A 26367-nucleotide genomic window follows, 5' to 3' on the forward strand; every position below is an offset into this window, starting at 1 on the left:
TGTTCTTATAGTGTTTGTATAACTAAATGGAGCGTAATAGAATGAAGCCTCAATGCAGCGATCGCGCAGATTCGCAGCGACCGACTGCGCGTCTGCATGCTTGTCCGCGCACTGTTTCGCTTTCTCCGCGCGCGCGTTTTCGCACCGTGCCATGAGCTTTAGGCCGCAGAATATGAGCATTTGACAGTATACAAGCAACCATTTTTGCGTTGGCGCTATCAGAGCTGTTCAAAAATAATTTCATTGTAGAAACTTCGACGCCTTCGATGCGCCGTCGCGACGATTCAATCTTTCTTTTTCCTTCTAAATTCTTTGACCTTTCGATACTATTTCTCGAGTTATGTAGCACTGTATGTTTATCGGCGTTCTCAGCGTGCAATTTCCCGCTGCTCCTTTTTTGTAATCCAGTGCAATAATTCATAACATAAACATCACCATATGCCATGCTTTCTTTAAATGTGCTTCTTACCGCTGCCTTTCCACTCCACTGAACTTGTCAGTATCTATAGTATCGACAAGTTCATAGACCAAACCGTCATGACATTAGTCGGGCAGCGGACTCGGGCGTGCGTCTTAGTGCGCGTTTTCAGAACATCGCAGACCGGGCGCCGTAGCAGAAATCTTCCTCGTGTCTGTGCTTGCTGCATACCCGAGTTGTAGCCGATGACTGTTTGCCAGTTTTATGTTTCGCGAGCCAAGCTTCACACAGCTTCTTGTCCTGCGGCTACGTGTGAATAAGGCTGACACCGGCCTCCGTTACGTGCGTCCGGCCCTGCGGCACCCAGCAGTAGCCTACCATGTCGCGCGCGTTCAAAGGCAGCCACTACCTATTGTAGTGCTTTCAAGCGTTGTAAAGGAGACACTCGAAGCGGGAAAATTTCGCCACTAAATGAAAAGCGCAGCGTATGAGGCAATTTAAACTCGTTTTGAGCTCGCTTCGGCCTCCATGGCTTCGGCGCGCCCGAAGCAGCCGACGCGGCCGCTATGTCCACGTGATCCCTCCTAGCACGTCACGCCGACGGTGGCGCCAGCTTTTCCAGTGGTGGAGCTCGAGGCCAATACAAGTGGCCCTACGATAGAATCATCTGTGGTGGGCGGCGTCCCTATAGGCCTTGTTCACAAGGCGACGCTGGTTCGCAAGGCTAGGGATTGTTAGCTGGGCCTCTCACTGCTCAATGGATGGTCCTGGGAAAAGTGATATCGACGGTTTGAGCCCACATTCCCATACCATGCGGGCGAGAGTAATGACGTCAAAGCAGAAGGTGTATTTGTAATTGTAGGCCGCGGTATACAAGGTGTGAAGCTGAGGGCCGTACGGAAATGTGTGGGTCTGTAGTTTCCCCAACATCGCCGTTTTTTTATAGAAAGCTTGGGGCGCAATTTCCATTTCTATATGTTTTCGATGTTGTGGTGTAGACGTGCTTCCATCAATGGACATCAGTTGGGTGAGCACCGCGTCCTGCCGGTGACAAAATTTTCCTTTCCGCGCAGTCAAAATGAGCGCTTGAAGAATGCATTCGGAGTTTGATTGCACACCTACTGACTGCACTTATGGAGTCCGCACTTTTATGCCACAGATATTATTGCAGCATGTTCTTGGTATCCACAGAAAATGCACAACGGTAAGCACGCGACACGCCTGACGTCTTCACTCGGGGCTGGGGGCGCGACGCTACACAACTGAATTGGAACCGTTGTTAAGAAAAAATCGAGAATTCCAAACCAAAATCCACTTTAGAGTTGGCATTGAAATTGTACTGAAACTTGACCCATTAGAAACATCGACGGAAATTTGTAACGTGGCAGTAATACAGCTCTAGGTCTCTGAGAAGTTTGACCAAGAAAGACAACTCCAGACCGTCCAGCAGGTCATCGAGGCGCTGGTAAGGCAGGAGCCTGGCGAGCTGGAAACGGAGAGCTGGGATTCTCGCAGAACACTCGCTAAGATGACGACATAGGCCCCGTCCGAAGCGCGCCTGCGCGCTTTATAGCAAGCTCAATAAACGTTTTCCCAGTCCAATACAATAAAATTTGACAGTCGTTATGCCCTCGTCATCATAGTATTGTCTTTATGTCATCCTCGTCACGCTTTATTTACACCATTGTCATCGCATCAGTGCCATTATCGCCTTGACGCCACGCCATAGTAGTCGTATCACTTTCGTCGACCTGTCGGCATCAGCCCTTGTTTGTCATTCTCTCTTAATTATGCTGTCGTCATTCAAACATGGTAATGCCACGTCTTTATTTGGTCGTCGTCAAATCGTCGCTATCATACACCTTTTGTCATACCGTCGTCGTCATGCTATCTCGGTCATGCCGTCATTGTCACTCCAGTTTTGCCATCCCACTCTCGTCATGCTATCGTCGGCACGCCAGTGTCGTGTACTGGTTTAGTGATACAGTCGTCACGCCGTTGCCACCATACACTGATAGTCATGCCAATCTCCGGATCCCGTTGTCATGTCATCTTCGTAATTGCATCGCCGTCATACAATTATCAGAATGTCGTTGCGGTTATTCTGTAATTATTATTCTAAACCCGACATGCAACTCTCGGCATGCAGTTGTCGTCGTAACGTTGTCGTGCAATCGTCAAGCTATCGTTTCACCACCTTGATCACTTCAGCTGCGTCTTCCTATTGTCATCACGCCGTCGGTGTCATGGTACTTTCGTCGACCCATCGATGTCTTTCATTGTTCTTCATTCTGTCATAATCATGTTGCCGTTTTCATGCCTTCGTCATGATTGCCTCGTCGTCACATATACGATATCTTGCATACTTTGTGACTCCGTCGTTGCCATGGCGTTTTGGTCGTATGATCGTCGTCATAGCCGCTTATTTATGCGGAAGTCGTCATACCGTCCTCTTGATATCACCAATCTCGTTTCGCCATCATAATGTTGTCGTCGTTAAGTAATGATCATAGTGTAAAAAGTGTCCTCTCATTGCCGTCATGCCATTGTTGATAAGTACACGCCTTTTAAATTTGATCAATTTCATTCCTTTGTCATTTCATCTTCTATGCATCGGTGTCACAAGGTCGTTGTCATATCTCCATGCTAATGGAGGACCTTGGCCAGCGAGTGCCATAGCAAAGTGGTACAATATGGGAGTACGTTTCATATAGGAAAGGCAGCGAAATTTTCTGAATCACCACCAAACGCGTTAAAAAAACGGGACTTCACGAATATCACCTTTCGCTGCATTATTCGACTGTTTACCGTACATTGCACTTCGCTCGATCGCATTACCATCGACAGTCATCGTAATATACGTTTACACCATAATTTGTTCTTCTCTCTCAATTGCCCTGGTCAGCCGGAGGGCAGGAAACCGGTGGAATGGCCTGGAGAACATGGTATCAGCAAGAGTTTCATAGATTACCAGAGAGAGTTTTGTACCCCGCACCCAGATGATATGGATGTCCGGCAACCTGTGTGTTTCTTTTTCAGTAGTGGATATTCCGCCCATCACGTAATGTCTGCATGCGTATTGAGAGCCGGTAAATATGATTACTTGTACTTTGCCCGTAGCTCTTAGTGTTTTTGCCACCTTTTGGCCGCGTCCATTTCTCTGTCGAACAGCGATACCGATGTCAACTCGCTGCCATCTTCACGTACTGATTAGGCGACGCTTGCGCTTCTGTGCCCGTAGCTTGTCTCATCCGTGCAGCCGACCACATAGTCCTCTTGGCGCTGTATCTTACGTCTTTTGCTTCTTATGTTAAATTCCGAGTACGTATGTCGATAGATGTTCGCCACTGTGATCTTTTGTCGTAGTTTGAGCGTCATGCTTAGCATGCACTTGGCTTCTTCGTATACTTTGTATCCCAGTCGTCTGCTCATCGCTCATCCAGGGGGTATCAGCTGGAGCCATTATGGCTGCTGGAGTTGTGTGACTCTATTAACTCATCTGCTGTGTTATACATGCCTAGGAGTAGGTGGATTAAACTTTATTTTAATACCGCAGATTTGAGGAACTTTTACATTGACGTCGTTGGCGGGAATCGCGCGTTCAGTCTGTACGTCTTCGTAATGAAAACGTTGAGCTTGACTTCTTTGCTGGTATTCCGTAGAATTACGCTGCTAATCGTGGACATGTATGAGTCGTAGAGCACTCTGTGTTCTTCAAGTTCATGTTTGTGGTCGGCGACTCTCGTTACGAGATGGCTCATATGGGGCACTATAACGCAAAGCTATTCCAAACTTTTCTATTCCAATTCTGCAATCAGCCCTCCGCCATTGGTCAAAAACTTTTTGAACCACCTCCACTTTGCCTGTCTGTCACGCGACGTAACGAAAGCCGCGACAGCTCGCCTTCTGATATGATGTTAACACACTGATTATGCATGACTGGAAAGAACGAAAGGAAAATGGATGTTTATGATTCGGCGCCTTCTTGCCATTACCGCTTCGCTATTGGTCAATAGTTTTCGGGCGACACCCATTTGACCAGCCTGTCACGCAACGTCACAAAACCACGAGAACTCACCTCGTCGAGCTGAGGTGTACGCGTTAAAGGTACATTAATATGCCCAACAAACCTGAGTTTTCTTCTGAATAGGCACAGGCGGCTCCATTCCGAAAGGAATAAATGATGGGTGCCATCGATGTCTCCGGCACTGGCTACTCGCACCAGCTGGAGAGCATGGTTTTATTTGCAGTTTTTGTGTGGCCGCGTAACGTTTTAGATCGCGTTCGGCATGTTTACAACTTCGTTCTGCGAACTACTTTTTTTGCTGAGGATCCGTTTTAGCGGCATTTTTAACCTTCCGCTGCATGTGTTCACCCTCAGCCCCTCCGTTGCCATCCGCAATCGCTTTTACGTGAATTTCTGCATATATATTTAGGCTCGTGTATACTATGTACTTTGCCATAATAAATACCATGCTTTATATGCGTGCTGTATTCCTAGACTATTCTATCAGCACAATTGGTCATATCAGGTTTTGCATTTTTGACTAAATTATTCTACATAACTGATAAAATGGCAGCCCTTAAATGATTGTCTTAAAACAACACTAGCTACGCATGGATTCTATTTTATATATTCTCAGACTATAAAATAATAAAAGTGCAAAAAATATCAGAGCTGAAACCTGAAAGTCATCTAACTTCACTGGTGCGGCTCAATATGTGCAGCATGTGCGATGTCATTACAGTAACGGCGTGATAAATCTTTTAAAAGTGCCATAAACCAGTGTATACAGCAAATTCACAGTTGTATGAATGCCAGTTTAACAAATATTTCAGAACAACGGACTTTTATAACGTCTCCGGCGTCCTTCCTATGCATTTTATGCCAAAATCATTCAGATAGAGAAATTTCTGAACAGCAAATATTTCAGCTGAACAAAATTGATCAATGGACCCAGGTAACCTTTGAAATCGGTTCACCGAATTTTTGCGCTCTGTAGCGCGGGCGTAGCCGAGGGCCGCCTACCCCAAATCGGCCTTCCAGCGGTGGCTATGTGCAGTGTTACAGTGAGCTTGATACGTGTTGAACTATCAGATCTGGAAATTGTTTCCAGTGTTCGTCCCGAAGAAGACTGCCACGAGGAAGATGCAATATCACAGCAGCTTCAAATCCTGCAATTCTAGCCGAGGCTGTAGGACGTTTTAGAAAGTTGCGAGAATTCGTGTCTCAACAACCAGCTGTGCCAGAGGAAATACACAAGAACATAGACTCCCTGGACAGCTTCGCTGCTTCCGCTTGAAGAGTATCTGTGCAAATGAAAATTATGTTTGTTTCTCAAAATGAGATAGGCAGCAACGTAAGTGTTATGCACTTCATATATAATAATTTACATGACTTCATAACTTGCATTTCACACTTTTGACTCGATGTCTCCTGTGCCCTATGCTGTTCCCCCATGTTCTAAGTGAACTATTTCTTTGGGAAGAAGTTCACTCAAGGGAGGGTTCGCTGTATCGCGTTTGCGTTAGTTGGATCCGCGTTTAATTAGAACAACGTATGAGAAGTGCTGGACCCACGCTAAACCTTTCTATCATCGTCAGTGCTTCCCCATTTACGCGAAACTGCCAAACTTTTTTTCGAGAATATTGATATTTCCGCTTCTAGGTTTCAGATTGCACGGCAAGAAATAAGGACATAAGGCAGAAATAATAATTACACCACAGTAACCTTCGGTTCTGCAGTGTACATTCTATTCAATTTGAAAAAAAAAAATTGAACGAGAGAGTAAAGTTACTGCATCGCTGTTTATTTCGCTTTGTAGCACGTGCAGGGTTAATTGTTTCGACACATTCACGTGTTTGTTATTTTCAATTATTGCTTCAAGAGTTTGAAATCGCGGCTTGTCCCGTGAGAAGAGTTGCATATGCTCCCTGAAGCAATCCCAACCCAAGCCGGGCACATAAGGGTGTTAGTTTGCATCGATAAACTATGACGCAGTTTTTGTTTTAGCGTAACAATGAAATGTCGCCAAGATCAACCCAAAACTGATTCTCCGGTTAGAAGAAGGTAAATGATCAATTTATTCTGTTTCTTGTTAACACTTTTGTACTGGATTTCTTCTTTTTTTCGCTAGGAAAATGTCTTTCTCGTAATATACAGTGTGAGAAAGGTCCCCAAGAATTATACAAGGAAAAGTTGTCAATTTTTTGCAACGTTACCCATATGGTGCCAAATAATGTCATCGAAGTTCGAATAATCATAACCACCGCCTAAAGTATTTTTTAAAAACTTACAGCTTTCCTTTAGTTCGTCTCGCAGGCACTGGGAATGTCGGTTTGCATTTCTGTAAAACATTATGCTCGCTTCGTAGGTCCTCACACAAACAAATTTAAATCGAACAAACAAAGAAAAGCTCATTGCCTGTGCCGAGAAATGCTATTCTCAGTCAATATGAGCTATGTGCTGGATATCCACTTCCCGGGTTCTCGAAGCTAAGTCCAGCTTTTTCATCAAGCGAAGGGTTGTGCACAGAACTTGGCTGATTATTTCTTGCTCTTATCCATGAATAATGTACCATACGCACCTGCATGCACTAAGGAGTTGTATTAACATTACAGCTAAATAACAGTCCCAGACGAGTAAATATGCCAAAGTAAAACTGAAATGTGCCTGATGCGTGGAGAAAATGCCTCAGAATGCATATACCAGAAGACAAGTCAGAATTCCTAATCTCTCTTTTGCAACCACAGAGCTCAGGTGTCGTCGCATGCGCACACAGAATAATGCTCTATCACATGACGGTGAAAACACGTTGCTCACATTTTTCTCTTTGAGCAGCAGTTCAACATATTTTGATTAGCCAATAAAATTGTCTAGCCGCACGCCCATTGTTTTTGTCGCTGACAACGGCACAAAGCGCAATGAAGAGACCCACGACTACTATGTATTTTCTCATTTTAGATATTCTCGGAACAATGCTTTTAGTGCCTTATTTCCCCGAAACGGCTGCTAATTTCCTCAAGAGGACGCAAGCTTCGCGTGGAAACATCATATATATATATATATATATATATATATATATATATATATATATATTTATATATATTGTTTCATGAAGAACGGGCGACGTGATTGGTAATCTCTTCAATTGAAACAACCTGGGTTGGAACGGTTAGGACACTTTACAGACGCACACAGCTTAAACAGACAGACAGACAGAAAGACAGACACGAAACTGGTCCGAATTGGTCCTATGGGACGACATTGTCGTAGGCGAGGGCCGCACCCGCGCCGGGGGTGGAAGACCGTGATCTTCAGCCCCGTCGCAGGCCCTTTGGATAGCCCGAAGCTGGACTTGAAGGTCGTAGCTCTTGACGACTTCATCCCAGTATTCTTGCCTGTTGAAAGGGCACGCGTTTACCGGGGGAATGATTTGCTTGTGTAATTGTTCGTGTATTGATGTTCGTTCTTATATTTCAATTTGATGCACTGTAAGAGAAAGTAGGTCGTTCTTATATTACGCATGGTCTATACTGTCTGATATTGTTACTGATGTGATGGCTTTTTTTTCTGTATAATTTTTGCTAAGGAGCGGTTCCTCTGACCACGCAGGCTTGCAGCGCACAAAAGAGTGGTTGCGTGCTTTGCGCCCTTTATTATTCTCTTTCCCCGCCTGATTTATGAACACGGGCACAACAGCGCCAGGCTACAGCTCCCCACCAAGACCCTAAAGCACGTTTCGGGCGCCCCGTCTCACACCACTTCCTTCATTGATCGGCACCCGAAAGCATAAGCTGTGCCCTGACCTCTCTACTCTTCCCTCTTAACCAGCTCGGACGCCATTCTGTTCGGGAGCACTCCGCGGTCTTGCGCTCAATTTTCTACAGACCAAGCGCGAAAAAATGAGCTCAGCTAACGATGTCGTTGCCTGCCGAGCTGCACGATGCCGAGGAGCCATGATGCGGTGTTACCCCCTGCTACTTGCCTCAATCTCCACCACGTGCGGCAAAGAGGCCTACTTTGCTATATTAAGGAGCGCCAGAAATTCCACTAGCTCTTGGACTAGAGAACACGCAGAATCTCCAGCTTCTGTGTACCGTACCGAAAAATTCTGGCCGTCAAGATATAACGACTAAGATCTATGGCCCTGTAATGCAAGAAAGCCTGTTCCGCGATTGTTCGTAATGTGAACACATCCGCCTGTCCAAGTTAGATGCGGAAGTTTTGACCACCGCAGTTCATCTCTTCCGTTGCTAACCTGGAACTTGACCGTGCATACATGAGTACGAGACAGGACAAACTATGCATTGCTGCGGCAGGTCCCGCATAGCTGCTTTGCTGAAAATGAGCAGTTGATAACTGAAAAATAGGACATTATTTGATTCCATCACAAATTTTACGGAAATAGGTCTTCAAACTGACGCAAATACGGTTTTTTTTCTAAGAGAGTAATGCTTCTTAATTGCTCCGCTTTATTTCCGCAGACAGGACAAGTGCTCCAAAGTTATTACTGTAACTTTTTTAAATTTTTAATTAGCATGCATCACCCTTCAATTTATAGATAGAAACGGCTTAAAAATGTTTAAAACTGTTGCCGTACAGTGAGAACTTCACCCAGTTTACGGTATGTTTGTCTGTATGCAACTTCTTTCACGTCAAGTTGGGATGGTTCCATCTAGTGGGCACTTGCCGCCCTTCCATGACAAAAAAAGTTATTTAAAACATTTCTCTGCAGTGAGGAGTCAAACACGCATCATAATAATTCTTAGAGTGTTTTCTGAATATATATTGCGAGCGTCATAATTAGGATACTTCCTTGCTTTTCCAGTATCTACACCCGAGCCTTACTTTATCGCCACCTTGTTTCCCTGGGTAGTCCATGGTCCAATGAGTAGAGCATTGTGCAACTTTCCTAAAAGAAAAGGGCTGAAAACTTGATTCACTCGGTATGAGACTCTAAACGTTTGCCTAACTTCAATGAACCTATTTCGCGACAACTTAGATGCTAGGTATTTGTCATTGTTTAGTGCCTGGTCTTCGTTGACAACTAAAAGAAAATATTCGTTCATATTTTTCCCCTGCTCGTCGGAGACCAAACCATTTCATATTTATTCGGACGAAACTGTAATTTTGATTTAGACAAGCATAACACCCGCTCTTCCCTAGAACTCTGCTGGAGGGCATAGTGTGTTGAGATGGACGTACGAGAGAGGGGCCAGCCTGCAGTGTACGCCCCATACGTGATGCGTTTCCGCCATGGCAATAGCGTCTAAAACGACGTTGCCTCCCTAGCAATTGCTTTACTTCAACAGACATCTTTCCATGGTGCCAAGCGAGATATTTTCTAATTAATTCCTACTTGTGTGTCATATGTACACTACAATTCGTTGTAGTGTACATACAACGCGCAGCTACATTTCGCAGCTTTCGAGTAGTACGAGAACTCATAAATTCTAGCACTACTGTAGCTACGCTGCACTTGAGTTGCATGTTATGCTATTAATATGCAGTCACTCATGAAAAAAACGGCTTTAGAGACGCCGCGAGTTCTGGTCGAGTTAAATATGTCCGAAAAGCAAAATTTATTTTTCTTAAATTGATAGGAGGTGTCTGTATAGACTAGATAGAGAATCTGTGTGTACTAAGAATCATCGCGATAGGCCTGCACAATGCGCTGAAAATGTTCTTTCCGCAATTTCTTTGGGTTGAGGTGCGTCATATGTGCCACACGGTAAGATGCCTAAATGACAGATTGAAAGACCATTTGTACAACACAACGAAAATATTATCAGGACATCGAGATATTCATTGTAGGGACTGCGGCTGCGGACATTATTGGCAACAAACTAGCATCATGTCCAAAACAACATATAGGCTAACAAGGGTGATCATTGAAGCCCTAGAGAAAAAAAGAACTGGATGAGTCCTGGGTCAACAAGCCGTCCGGTATGCTTTTGGAAAACCGCACCAGGTTCCTTACAGGAACCATTTGTCACGCATAGTAGGCTTTAGAATGTGATGCTCTTTCACGTCCGTTATATTTGCCTATCTTCTGTTAATTCATGTTCAGGCAGTACTTATTATGCGCATCCGCTGAATAAACCTTTAGTTTTTATTGCGCTCTGTGTATGTGTTGTTCTTCTTCGTCTGGTGCCTTGTGATGTTGCCCTGCTTTATTACGTTAGAAGGAGTAGTTTTGCTTCAATCCGTCACTACCTATGTTATGCGTAAAGAAAATTCGATCTTTGCTACTGGTGACGTTAGCATCCCGTATGAGTGCTATCACATGCGTGCGCGCAGATAAGTTAAATGTTTTCACTATTGTTTCCTTGCGTGCGAGCAGTCTTCCATGTGCTACATGTAGGTTTGCGTATATATGTGGCGGTTCTTTACGCTGTACCAAGTGTTTAAAAATTGCCTTTTGTTGATACCAGAATTCTTACCCTAGATGACTTGGCCGTTACTTCGACAAAAATCAAAATGCGTAATTGAGTAAATATCATTATTGCAGCAATTACGCATTTAATTTTTATGGTATGCATTTCAATCTTCGTATCGTATCTAATGAGTTTTGAAGACATGTCGACTTAGAATGAGTTCTCGAAATTCTAGAGCTTTCGATATGCGAGCCAACAAAATTGCGTTAAGAATAAGCTGTTGATCCTCTCAATTTTTATGATGAAAACGCTGTTGTATATATCGAGCCAAAGTAGTAGCTAGAACAACAATTGATTTTGTAGGATACTTTGAAAATTATATATCGAATATATCGAATAGGCGTAGCCTTGAACATTCTTTCCAGCTGGGTGTATGCCTTGCGAGCTGACCCGTTACAACTTGCAGATTGAAATATGTGCCGCAAAGTAATAATTTTGTAAATTAAATATATAGTTACGCTAATTATTGAAGTAATAATTTTGATTTCTCGTGGAAGTAGCTGCCTTGTTATCGTGTAATTTAGTTCAAATGTTGGAACTGCGCCATCGGCCAGAGGCAACATTTAAAGGTTGAGTGCTGTTAACCGGACCCACTATAGTTAAAAAATAGGAGTTTCTTGTCACCGTATAGTAATAAGAAGAAATACACGTTAAAAAATACCTTATTTTCAACGCTTAAATCGGGGAGTGACCTTTACCAAGAATGCTTTTACACACGTAACGACAGCAGTTTTATACAGTCCATGTGGAGTCTGCGCGCAGCAAATTTCAACCGCGTGCAACCTGTTGTGTAACATTGCACTCTTCACGAAAAGCATAAAATAGCTGTCGTTACGTGTGTAAAGCCAGTCTTGATACAGGCCAAGACCCAGCTGGATGCCTTCCCCCGCCCCACCCCACATATACATATATATACCAGGGGTTATTTTAGTGTTAACACAGCTTTAAAAATTGATTTATGAAATACTGTTCTAGCCTTGGGCCAGGATAACCCAGCGAGGTCGTCATTACTGAGACTGTCAATTCCATTCTAATTAACCAATTCATGCTAATCCCAAGCCACTTTTTCCCTAAATACTGTGGCGCATATTTGCAGTGCACGAATTGAAGCCCGAGATGTCACTAGGCACATCCACTTCGAACAAATTTTGAAGCTAGCATTAATTCTTAGAGAAGCGCGGTGAAGCCTCGGAAAAAAGCCTTGTTGGTCTTCGTAATTAAAAAAAAACGCCTTTCTATGCATTAAAATAAAGGATTATGGAACACCGATGTATTTCAGCGCAAATTTTCAGAACGCTTATCTCAAAACTGACGTAATGTTTAGAATTCGTTGCAAGTGAATGTGACTTGCGAAGTCATGAACTAGAACTCGAAGATTGCAATATGTGCCGTAAGGTAATTAGAACGGTAATTAGCGGAACCTTGTTGATTAGTAATCTATTCATAGTGTTTTTTCATGCAAATTGTTTCTGTGTCTATGCGTAACCTAGCTCAACAAATGGAATATTGCGCTACATGCCGCGGGTGATTTTTCGAATTCTGTAAACAATAAACAGACACCTCGTACATACTTTTAAGCTGCGACGTAATTAATGCCGGGATTGTATCTGGTCCATCTTTTTTTCTCCAACTATTTGATATTGCTACTTTTCTGAGGTGATTATACTAGAACATTTCGCACACGATGTATACAATATGTTTCACTTGACTGGCAGCTGCTGACTGACTACTGCACGTAGTAAATATTTTACCCTATGAACTGAAAAAGTCTTCTAGCGCACATATTTGAGTGCCCTGACGTCTAGCTCCGATAGTCGCTAGACTTACGCAGTACATAAGAAGGATAGTGTCCAAACCCCAAGTGGCTCCAAGAAAGAACATCGTAAGGCATAAGTAATATGTCCGCAACGAAGTGTGTGTAGCATCGCACCGTCTTGCGTAACATACCACGTTGCAGAGAGAGGACGTTGGGTAAACAATCGCTTTGCGTGAGTATGATTATAAAGATCGTGAAGAGAGGCCTTGTAGGTATTTCGCCACACCTTGCAAACTGTGTGGGCGTGCACTCAAATTTGAATGGGGCACAATGGCAGGCCAGGAAATCTGTAGAAAAACCACGGGCTCTATGCCGTTTCTATTTCTGCATTCAACCCTCCACAGATTGGTGGAAATTATTTTGGGCTACGCCCACCTTGCTTGTATGTCACGTGATGTTACGAAAACTGCGAAAACAGGTTCTTTCAGATGACGTGTGCGCAAACCTTATGAATGAATAAAAGGATCGAACGAAACAAATTATTAAGACGACCCCATGGGCCCTATAAAATAAAACTATTGCAATCTGTTTTTAATTCGATCTCCTGACGTCACATTTACGTAACCACAGACGCATGCATCGGGCGGTGACCGGCAGCGGTGTCTGAACATCCGAATGAAACACTGCTTTTATTCATTGCAGGTCACTTTTTGGTTTTCAAAACAAATAACAGTGCCTACATGCAGCGGTTCTTCCTGTCTCATTGGCTGACAAGAGGCGAAGAGCACATTCAAGTGTGTAGACCTCCGATAGGGCTGAGTCAGCGCAGTGAAAATAGATAACCGGATGAAGACGTTGATGTTGGCGTATGCGATTGGCCCGCTTCGCCATAGCTCGTGGCGGCTGGTCAAAAATTGCTGCGGTGTGCAGAGGAAGGTAAAGAATGTCGCCAAAGCGGATCCTAAGCACGGAAGAGTTGGCAGAGCAATGTCGCATACCTGTCGTGTACAGGCAAGAATGTTTATTGTACGAAAATAAAACCATAGTAACCAGCAAGTGCGAGCAGCGTTGCCTGAATGACCGGCGAGCCCCTATATTCTATACCTTTCGAAACGCGACAGTCTGTGGTTACTGAGAAAAAGAAAATAAGTTTCATCCAGCACAATAACGCATCTTTAACGCGTACACGTCACTTCTGCGCGGCGAGTTTTCGCGTACTTGCGAAGATAGGCGAAGTTGGCGCAGCGCCAAAAATTTTGAAACGTCAAGTCATACACGTCAGTGTGCACGTCACCTCAGTGTACACGTCATATCAGGTGGGGATATATGGTGCTTTTTGTAACGTCGCGAAAAAACTACAGAAGAAGCAAAGGTATAGAATACTCCGCTCTGTCACTGCCTACTCGGAGCTGCCGGTGAGGACGAACTTGTTTACGTATAATAAACGCTTTCATATGCTCGTATAACGCTGTAGTTGCCTTTCCGACCAAACAGAACATGACTCTGCCAACTCTTCTTCGCTGAGGACCCGTCTATGGTGGCACTTTATCTTTCACTGCCCGACGCCAAGATTTTCCACAAGCCCCCCCGCCTGAAAAACACAACAGGTAATTTCAGTCTGTCCTATTTCGGGACGTTGTTTCTGTCCTTCTGTTGTCTGTAGTGTGACGCCTTGTAGTGTGACGTCCTATAGTCGAAAGTTATATAGTTCTTTATCAACATTTAATTAAAAATTGACAGATACCTCTTTAAGGCTGTGTATATTTGTTAGTACAAAAAGAAAAAAATATAAAAGTAAGAAACTTTCCCACCAGGTATTCAAACTTGTGCTCTCCCCTGGGGATACCGTACCGAGTATCTTACCACAGCACCACGCGGAACATGCCTCTAAGTGTACATTTTGGCTATGTCAACCGTAAGAATCTCTGTCTGAGTTGATATTTACATTTTCATTTCAAGAGCCAAGACGCGCTTTCACTCCACCGCGTCAACTACCGCATCTCTAGAAGAGCTAAAGTGTTTTTACCATCGGCAGGTACACAGTGAAGTGCTAGAATATCGATTTTCCTGTACGATATCCATTTAAAATAAGAAATTCAGAAACAGATAATGGTGACCCGTGACACGGTAAGGGTTGTTAGTGCTAATTTGGACAGTTGTCTCTCGCTTCTTACCCTTTTGAGCGCACATATAATTCGTGAGTTCAATGCAACATAGCTACATAAACATTCGTGGATGAGTGTTCATTCTGACAGCATACTGGCTTCTCACGGCAACGCTGTGCAAAAGTAATGAGACCCGAGTGAGACAGCTTTTCACGGAACTTGTGGAACAACCCAAAACTTCTTTTTCGCTTCACAAAAGCTTATGCAATATTTCTGGGAAATTAACTAATGTGTCAGTGTAACGGCACATGTCACTCCACAGGCCTGTGCACCACATCTTACCAAATAAAATAAGACGGAAACGTAGCCATGCCAGCAGATCGTATGATTTTGATCAGCGGCCGATCTTGAGGATGCCGGTAGGGCGTTGCTGGAGCTTCGTCGTCACGGCACAATTATAAAAATTGGCCCCATCGACTTTATTACCAGTGTTGGTGCTACCAATATTGCCGGCTTCAGAGAAGCACGATCGCATACCGCGCAAGAGAAAAGTACAGTGTACACCACAGATGCGAAACTGGCCTACAACTTTAAATCATCGTGACGGAAAGCGCTTCTGTCGCGGCGTCAGAACTTATGTCGATGTGACAGAAAGTGGCACATTTCTAACGCCACGACAAAAAATGTCTAGTTCCGACAGAGTTGCTGTTGCGACGTCAGAATCGCTCTTGCGATATAAAGATGTTGCGACTTCATAAACTCTTGTTGTCGCTACAGAACGTTTCTGTTGCGACTTAGAACACTTGGTCCGTCGCGACCGCATGTTTCTGTGGCGACGTCAGAATTACTGTCGTAACGTCAGAGTCGCTGTCATGATAGAAAGCTGTTGTTGCGACTTCAGAAATCTTGTTGTTGCGACAGAACGTTTCTGTTGCGACTTCAGAACTCTTCGTCGTCGCGACAGAATCTTTCTGCTGCGAAGACAGAATTTCTGTCGTAACTTCACAATCGGTGTCACGATATAAAGCTGTTGTCACGACTTGAGAACTCTTCTTTTCGCGACAGAAGTTTCTGTTGCGACTTCAGAACTCGAGGTCTTCGCAACAAAATGTTTGTGTTGCGACATTAGAATTTCTGTCGTAACGTCAGAAATGTTTGCCGCAACTACAGATACGTCAGGAACTTCCGTCCTAACAGAAATTGCTGCAGTCGCGACACGAATTCCTGTTGTTTTTTTTTTCAACTGGGACCGCAAGATAAGTACAGGAGGTTTGCTCTAATCGTAGGCGCTTACACCACCCTCCTATTCTGCAGATCTACTTTCACTGAGCTAGCTCTGTCCCGATAAAATGCTCTCCATTTCTTCGGGCTCCTCCCTTCTTTTGAGCCCTTTAGATAATAAGAGCAAGTCAAAGTATCCAATGCTATACACTTTGACGTAAAAGAATATGACCACCTCTGAACGTGGAGAGCGTTTCATTCGGCGGTTCAAACAACACCGCCAGTAACCGCCCCTAGATTACGTCGGTGGGTGTGTAAATTTGACATCAGCACATAGAGCTGAAAACATATTGGAATAGTTTTGCGTTATGGGGCCCCAGCAAGATCATCGAAATCTCGGAAATAACACACTGAGAAAACATATGTGTCAGCGTACGTTCAATCTTTCTGTACCTGAGAAAGGTAGGCGTATCTTTAACCTTTCAGCGGGGAGGCCCTAAAATAATTCACATCATGTAAGCCTTGATCTTCTTTTTTTCTCTTCGGTATTGTTTTGGTAAATTTTGGTTTAACGCTTCTAGTTTGAGTGTTAAATAATTTCGTATTCTTTGGAAGTTGCAGTTGCCACGAATAGGATGAAATTTTCCGGTTAAAAAGGTACAAAAGCATTTCAGAAAGCACTGCCATGATTCAATGTTTCGCTTTTTTCCTTTCGCGTGGTTACTTTAGCTGACGTGTGTACATGGTAATATCAAGTGGTCGAGAAAGCATGCAGCCAGAACTGAACTTCACATAAGCAAACTTAAGCGCAGGTTGTCCTTGCGCCAAAATTTAGGTACTTACGAAACATAAACCATTGCAGCGCTGAGTTATGAGACACGTGTAACAGACAAGTCCGGATGCAGTGAGGTCATCATGTATTCGATCCTTATCAACACCCATTTATTCACAGATTCGTTGATGATTCACAGATGAGCCACAGCAGATGTATTCTACGTGTAGTTTTATACCGTTCGGGCTTCTTGTGCAGTTCAATCGAAACCTTCGTGGTCGTGAAAGAGAAGCACGTGAGATTTCCTGCTCTTTCTCTCTCTTCCAATATTTAAATATATGCAGTGACTCAAAAAGCAAGTGAAAAAATTCCGTGAGAGAAAAAAATTGACAAGCAGTAAACGAGAAGCTATACAGTGAGGACATATAATTGACCACTCATACTGGCGCATTCGGTTAATTAATATTAGGTAGCGCGATATGGATAATTTCGGACGTCCCTCAGACATACTATTTTACATATGGTGAGGTTCTCAAAGTTCTTCGACTGTGATTCACAACTGCAACCTCGATGGCCTGCTGTGGTGTAAAGCCCGCTCCCCGGCAGGCGGCATTGCGTCACAAGATCCGATCGACTCTGGATTCGTTTCAGTTGATTGCGCATGGCACAGCACCCGAAAGACATCTACATGGACAAGACAGGATGTGAACCCGTCGTTCCAGCCAATCCTCTTCAGTGGGTCTGGCAGCGGCATGGCAAGCGCTTTTTCCAAGCACGTGTTCTTTTTTTAGCAGGTAGGTCCAAAATTTATTTCAGAAGTTATCGGGATGATGACTTCTCTCTGTTGCCGCTGCCAGTGTGGCAGCAGCAACAGCAACACTGATTAGCCTTTTTCGTCCGCACTTTGTGTGTATTTTTTTCTGGTTGCTGCTTTCCCTGAAAATGTTGCTACTACTTTCTGGTTATATAGAGACTAATATAAGCCCAGATCAGGAGGTTGAAACTCTACTGGCGGAATTGCTAGCCGGACAGATGCGTATCACTGAAGAGCTCTCCATGCTCAATTCAAGAATGACTTCATTTGAGCAACGTTTAACGTTCATAGACACGTTGGCTTCAACTGTAAATGAAGCCCTACAGCGCATTCATCGTTCTAGAGGAAACGGTTTCGAGCCTTGAAACATCGTCCACAAACTTGATTCCAAGAACGATGACTTTGAAAATCAATCTCACAAGAATAACTTGATCATTCATGGCTTGGATGGGCCATCAGATGAAACTCCTGAGGATTTTCTTGCTTCTGTTACGGAAATGGTGTCTTCAAACCTTGGAATTCAATGCACACACATTGAACGCAGTCATAGACTCGGTACATGTTAAAATAATAAAAAGTGGACAGTATTATTTAGGTTCCTGGACTTCAGAACTAACCTTGATATACTCAGTAACGTCAGTAAACTAAAAGGTGTCAATATTAACGAGGACTGCTCTGCATGTGTACGGCAAGTTTTCAAGAATCTGAGAAATCATTTTGTTGATATTCCTGAGCAAGCAGCCAAATGTTGATTACAGTATGATCCCCTGATCATCGACACTGTTAGTTAAACATAGGATGATGCTCTCAAAACATTGTTCAAGCTCCTCATGCCACAGTTTAGGAGCACTGAGTGACTAATTAATGAACTTAAGCTGGTATTTTTGTACGTAAATGCCCGTAGTTTGCTGAACAATGTTAAAGAATTCAATTTGCTAGTCGAGTTTCACAGTCCATCAGTTATTTGCGGTACTGAAACCTGGCTTGACAAATGCATATCGTATTCCGAATTTTCGCCTCCAAGTTATTCGGTGACAAGATACGACAGGCATCACGGTAAAGTGTATGCGTAGCTGTTTATTAGAAAAGGTAATCCATTTTTTGTGCTTCATGAACTTCCCAATACCGAGTTTGTCTGGTTCCGGGTAAATCTTTTCGGTTTTGTAACAGTAGTGGGGCTGTTTATCGAGCACCTGATACAGAAGATGTTTTTCCCCATATTACAACAGACTTCATAATTATAAACTGGTGATTACAGGGGATTCCAATTTTCTTTGTATTGATTGGGCTATTTAACTGCAACAGGCCGTGACAAGGATATCTGTGACTCGCTGAATAATATGGCTGTTTTTTTATTTAACCCATGTGGGCGAATGTCCTACTCGCGAGAATTTAGTTCTTCAGCTCGCGTTTGTCAATCAACACGTCTTGCAGCACGGTTTTGAGTGCGAAGTAGTTGATGGTTTATGAGACCGCAATAGTCTTTTAGTGCAATTTAACGTGGTCTGTGATCCCTGTACCGCGCAATTTAACGACATTAGCAGCTTTGCACATGCTAACGATTGTGCTATTGTTGAAATGTTAGAGTACTCTCTTGGGGATTTTGTAGCAAGCACTGACATAAGATGAGTTGATGATTTGTTATAAGAGTTTTATAATTTATTATAATTTACGCACACCTGTGTGCAGAAGTTTGTTCCCAAAAACGTGTAAGACATAACCTGAAATATCCATCGTACACACGATACATAATCCACCTGATAAGACACATCAAGTGTATGGGCAAACGGTACCGACTTCACAGCAAAGATCACGATTCACTTCTTTCCTCGCGAAAGTCTAAACTCAAGACAAAAATAACTGAAGCTAAAAACTTTTTCTTCAACACAACACTGTCTACGTTCATGAAACCCGTCGAAATTCTGGACAAGTTTCCTCTTCTCATGACTGCAGCATTCATTTTAACGATGAGACTTATACTAATCCTATCCCCATCTCTGGAGGCTTTAATAACTATTTTCGCTCCGCCTTTCAATGTGATGACGGCCCTGATCCTCATTTCGTTCAAAGTTCGGTCCATGACTTGCCAAGTCTAGAGATAAATAATGCTTGTGTTCATAATCTGTTCCTAAAAATTGACACGACTATAAGCGTGGGACCTGACACCATACCTAACACGTTCCTAAAGCGGTATTCAGAATGAAATGCCCGTTATTTTACAATAAGCTTCAAGAAATTATTGGACGCGTCATCAGTTCCCCAAGCATGAAAAACCGCCAACGTTGTTGTAGTATTTAAATGTGCTGATCAACAGCAATATCTAACTACAGACCAATATCTCTAATCTGCACATGCTGCAAGCTTCTTGGACACATTATTCATAGGCGCATTTTCCAATATTCAACTTGTCACAATCCCCTTTTACGATACCATCACGGTTTTCGAACCGTTTTTTCTGCTGTCACGCAGCTCATCGAATTTACGCACGGCATAGCTTCTGCACTCAGTATTCACGCTCAAATGAATGCCATGTTTATTGAATATTCGAAAGCATTTGACCTGGTTTGCCATAAGAAGCTTCTGTGCAAACTGCGTGCAAAATTTTATGGGAATAAATTACTTGACTGGATCACCGCCTGCTTACACTCGTTTTCTCAATTTGTCACTTTTAACCTAGCATTTCACCAGTCGAAGTTAGATCAGGTGAGCCTCAGGGCTCGGGTATTGGCCCTTTATTATTCGTGATTTGCATTAATGACGAAATAATTATAACTATTAACACCGCCGTCAAATTGCGGCTTAATGCTGATGATTGAGTCCTTTACAGCACTGTTACTAACACTCATGATCAACAGGAACTAAACAAGGTTTTTTCATCGTTCTGCAAATGGACTTACACGTGGTATATCCAGATTAACTTCAATAAAACAGTCGCAAGGTCCCTTGGTAACAAAAAGCAGCCATTGCATTTTCTTTCAGCGTTACTTGCAGCTATTTGTCTCGTGTTAGCGATTTCAAATACCTGGGCGTTATTTTTTCACATAATTGAAATGACACGCTCACATTAAACACATCACTTGAAAAGCGCTTTGGAAACTTGGCTCCCTTAAACGTGCTTTGAAAGCGCAACAAAGAAATGTAAACTAACTCCTTACAAATCACTAGTTCTCCCGATACTAGAATGCGCCTCACCTGTTTGGTCCCCTCATTGCGCGCGGGCCATTGACCACTTGGAATCAATCCAGAAAAAGGCAATCAGATTTATCTATGGTCGCTATTATCGCAGCTTTTCACCTTCATCACAAGCCCACATATTATCATTGCAGACCCTCAAATATAGACGCACGCATAAACGTATTATCTTGCTGCATAATATTATCCACAAGTCATCCGGCATTCAGGTACCTTTCTCTTTTGTGCCTTTGAGCGCACCTTCAACCCGACGAAGCCATTTACTAAACAATGTTCCTTTTAGGCCACGTATCGCCTTTTTAAAATTTTGTTTCTTTCCGCTTACAACTGAAATCTGGAAAAGTTTCGATGGTTCCCTTTGCGCACTGCCACTTGAAGAAGTCGTTAAGCAAATGCCTAATCATATCAGCTGCTGATTTGTTCGTTTCCAGTGCCATTTCTTATGTACATATTCAAATCCGTACCCACTCCTCCTATGTCTCGAACTAGACAGAATTATATGCAAATAAATAAATAAATACAAAACTCGCAATTTCTACCGTAAGGCGAAGTACCGATTTTGATGGTGAATCAGTAGATAGCTGTACAAAATAAGCATAGCAGTTTTATTGTCTGTATCAACTTGGAAAGATTCGCATAGTAGCTGAAATCACATTCTTGGTTAGAACGCGCACATACAAACGAACAACGCACACTCGATCACCACGGACACGCTGTGAAAACGCTGACGTGAAGAAGCGCGGCTCCAGTACCGTGCAAAGTGAGCTTGGTGCCGTCTATCGCTTCAACGCAAACTGAGCGGCAACAGCACAGCACGTACAAAGACATGAGCCTTCTGTATATCGCTTGCAAGAGACAACTCGACACAGCAGTGCACCGCCGCACAAAGTACGCAGTTTCTGACGTAGTAGAAGCCACCCCCCTCAATCGCGCGCTGCCTGCCCGCTTTCTTCCCTTTCGTGCATCAGATTGAGCCGCGACCATCAATTTCCTTTGCATCCGGTCGCGAACTGCGCAGTTCCTGCCGGAGGGCGACGCCCACTCTTCTACCTCCCTCCCACCCCACAGGGCATTTTACGCGACGCAAGCCGAGGCGTTGGCTCCCGTCACCTGGTTTCGCTCGCACATACAGCATACGGCGCACGGCCATGATGTTATGACCTTCAGGCTTTATGCGTAACATCACGGCCATGACGACAGTGACAGCAGAAAATGCGTCTGGAATGTCCATGTAATTTATATCGCAAAAATATTCGCGAAAACGACGGTGAGTTGTCTCAGCGAAAGACGTCGTAAAGTAGCCGTAAACTGTTTCACGAGTGTCACTCTTTCGTTATACCAGAACATATCGTTCGCTAACTTGACCTTATATTCTAGAAACATATTAACTATGAATAAGTTTATCCGCTCTTCTGCTGCTTCGTGGGAGCAGTCCCTGGTCTCTTGCCACGTGCTCCCCTAGAAGACACTCAAGTAGGAAAGCACTTGAGCCCAGTTATCCGAAAGAGAAATTGAGGTCGTGTTCTTATTATGTTTCCGTAGGACGAAGTTACTGCTCACATCCATTAGTTAACGTATTCGCTCAAGAGACGTCACTGTGTAGGGAGAATATGCTTGCGGGTTATTCAGCCACACTATTAATGTTGTTTCGGAAGCGCATTTCTACAGTACAATGAACAACAGTATGTGCCCTATTTTACGACTTTTCGTTCGATAGCATGTCGGCGCACGACGTTTTTCTACTACACACTAAGAAAAAAAGGAGTACCTCTTACTCTTTTCGGAGAGTCTGGACTCGCCACGTATACGACACACTTTGTGGGAGACACCCGAACTCCCTTTCGGAAGAGAGTCCCGAGACTATCTGTGCTCGATACAAGGTGGTTACGTGACTCCACACCCAATAGTCACGCATACTCTCTTGTAGTAGTCTCCTAACCCTCACGAAAGGGTTACACGACTAGTGCTGAGGGAGTCCGTTAACTACTCTGCATGAGTCAGACGACTCAAGATAAGGGGTCACATGACCACTGCTGAAGGATTCGGGTAACTATTCTCGATGAGTCTGATGACTCCAGCAGTGTGTGTCAAGTTACCCTTAGTGTGTGGTGCAGGACTCTTGCAGATAGAGTAAAATAACTAATCCATGTAAGTCGTTTGACTCTCGGATGGCAGTGTCGAGCCGCTTTTCAAAATGTGTCACCAACTTTTGCTGTAAGTACACACCACTACGGCTAGTTCTCAAGATTCCTGTAAAAAGACAACACATAAGAACCCATAGCAAACTTGCCAAAAAGGACATGGCAGGTTAGCAACAAAAATTTAACATTTCATCACCCTTTGTCGTCTTCTGAAAAATTCAAATGTATTGTCAGCACAGAATCACCATGAAAGCAAGACAGTTCTCATTACTATTAAACTGGAATCAATAGCCAACCATGCAAAACAGTCTTAAATAAACATCCAATATGTAGCCTGCAGGTGCATATGCATGACACTGCAATGCAACTCAGAACCATCATGAGACCCCAAAATATTATGTAACTCGTGTAGAAGTTCAATTCAGCACTGCACAAGTCTCTAATGTCAAAAATTTATAAGTTAAACCTATTTCACTGTTCTTCAAGACGTGTTTCTATTTAGAACTTACGATTTAACATTTTAAGCAAGTAAGCTACACATAACAAATAAAAAAGGCTGCACGTATGTACAAAGGAGACCCAGATAATCAAGTGCAATAAAAACAATATTCCAACTTAGATTACATAATCTATGCATTATACTATGCTTGCTGAAAACAACTGGTTGGCAATTGATAATCCAATCTAACAGCAAGAACAGCTGTCTTACCTTATGGTACTCTTGTTGGCACTTTTCCCCCACAACTTGTGCGTGTTAGCGTCAGTTGAAAATTGATCTGAAAAATACCACATTAAAACTTTGTGCATCAATTTTATTCTGTCATACAACATGCAACAGTGTATAAAAGCTTCACAACAGATAATATTACAAAAATAAATACAGCAACATTTATACTAATTGTTTATTTATGTTGACAAACATACTTTTCCAAGACGAAGCATAATAGCTGACACAGACAATTTCACAGATTGCAATAACCACTAATACAAAACTTGCCATAATGCAAACACGCTGACAAAATATGTAGCACAGGTAGCTGTATTTTGTTCCGGCAAAGATAGCAAGATAGCAAACAAACTATACCCAGCTGCATGCACGCAGCTGTAACAATACACATGGCGCACCAAGATCCAAAAGAAACGAAGAGGAAGATGTGAGGAAGGCTTTTTTGTACTCATCACAAGTTATCCTGTAAGAGCAGATTATGCACTGCCTGTAATCTACCCTCAGCACATACGTAAATAAGTTACATTAGGTGCAACATTTACAAATCACTCAAATGATGTTCTAGTGATTGTCCTTATTCCGATTTTTAACTTGGAAAGCATGACTGAGTTACGTAAAGCCTCCCGACGGCTTGGCATATATACAGAAAGAAGTGTTTCTATAAACACTGGAGGCCATGGAAGTATGACTGACACATACCTCTTTTAATTCTTTTGTCTTTGTCTTTATGATTATCTACCACAGTAGTCTTTTGTAGAGTGAAACACATCCAGATAATACACTGTGGGCAACAAAGTGTGAATACCTGTTCTTGATTTCTACCTTTCTCTGGTGTCCCGCTAAGGTAAGATTGGTGCAAAAAATTGTCTTCCCAATGTATGCGCTCCCACAAAACAAAACAGGAGCAGATGATAAGCCACATTAATGGTGCGCAAAATAAAACATCTGTTCTTAACTTACCACTGCCATTCCAATCTGGTGAGATTTTCTGCTTTGTTGTGTACTCTAGCACAGGTGCTACGCAGTTCACTTGGTGCCCAAAGCAACTCTCACACCATAGCAGGATGTCAATTTTGTTTTTCAAATTCTAAGCGAAACTCTGGTTATGGGGGACAATTGCAAAGTTATAGTTTTGCTTTGTATCTTCCTTATGTTGTAGAGCAGGGTAGAAAGCAAGTACAGATATCTATAATTTGGGTTCCCACTGTGCATTGCATGCATATGTTTCAATGAATGATACAACTATTTGGTAGATAAACATATGAAATATAAGAGAATTAAGCTTGAAGTCTACCATATCATTAACTGGGAATATTATGTGCAATTGAAATTTTGCGATTCCCAGTGAAGAAACAGTTTTGACAATATGTGCCAAGGCAACTAAGTCACTCATGCTCACAAAGGAAACAAAAACAAGCAAGATTACAAGAAGTTCGAACTTGCAACCTGAGGTGAGACACCTCACATGACTGATTTATGTATTTACTGAGCATAAATTACATCTGGCACATAATCTGCTTGTACAAGATGACAAACAATGCTACTCTTGCTTTCGCTCTGGGGCATCTGGCTCTTCTGAACACATGCACATTGTGTGGCACAGCTGTGTGGATGTAGCTGGGCACAGCTGTTATTCAGCATCAATCTGTTTTTATGGTCCTGTACTATTATTGTAATTTATAATTAGCAAATAGCCTAACTATTGCGTTGATCAGCTCCATTTTAAACAAAACATACTGACAGATTTCCCTGTTTATCGCTAACAAAGAGATGGGTACATCATTTCAGATTTCAAGAAACAGCTGTGGAACAGAACAAATGCTGAAGACAGAAAATCTACAGACCAATACTTTTTTATTAAATGCCATGTACTAGCCCTTTCTGCAATGAATACCATTATTAGCAAAAATTGTAGCCTGAAAAAATAATTGGGAAATATTTACAAGAAAGTGCGCGTAAAAATATTTTGCCACTATGTAGGACATAACTAAGAAACACCAGCTATACAAAAACTAATGACAATTCAAATCTACATAAAACTCATGAATGGCAGTATATTCAAACCTCTAGTACAAATAATTAAAAAAAGTTGTTTCGAGAAGCACTTCCCCTTAATAAGTGGGTGTTAGTGTTTCTACAAAAGGATTAGAAAATGCCTTCCGGCATACCATAGGGAGTTTATAAATAGCACATGCACGCATCTGCCTAGAAAGCCCCACGCCCTGCTTGTATTCCTTAGTCATTTTTCTGCATTCTGTTGTATGTCACCGTTTGGATCCCTTAACACTGAGTGCGCAAAACCAAAAAACAGCCTATTAATACACTGAATTTTTAGCCTGTAAAGGGGTTGTGTGGCAATGGGGCAGCCAACTCTAGTGTGAGAACAAACAAATATTTGTTCTCGCGTTAGTGAAACCAGTCAAAATATAATCTCAAATTTGGAAATGAATGCACAAAGAACCTTGCTGATTGTCACATTATTGTCCTGAACAAGATCTTTTGGTGTTTACAATTCCTAGTTTAATTCACTTGCCTCTAGTAAATAGGCCCTGACCTAGAATACTCAGTGTAGGAGACTAACCCAAACCTGGAAGCCAATGTTTAAATCTGAAATAAAGACATTCATCCCCCGACCACATGGCACTGCTTCGTCATCAGAAGAATCATGCATCCATGGACGTATAGTCTGTAAAATTATTTATACATGATCTGTAGCGTTAATCTTGCATTAACAAATTCTGAAATTAGGAAATACATCTGCTATGTAAAGCACTGCTGTAA

The sequence above is a fragment of the Dermacentor variabilis genome, chromosome 7 (genome assembly GCF_050947875.1).
Source record: "Dermacentor variabilis isolate Ectoservices chromosome 7, ASM5094787v1, whole genome shotgun sequence".
Classification (NCBI taxonomy): Eukaryota; Metazoa; Arthropoda; class Arachnida; order Ixodida; family Ixodidae; genus Dermacentor; species Dermacentor variabilis.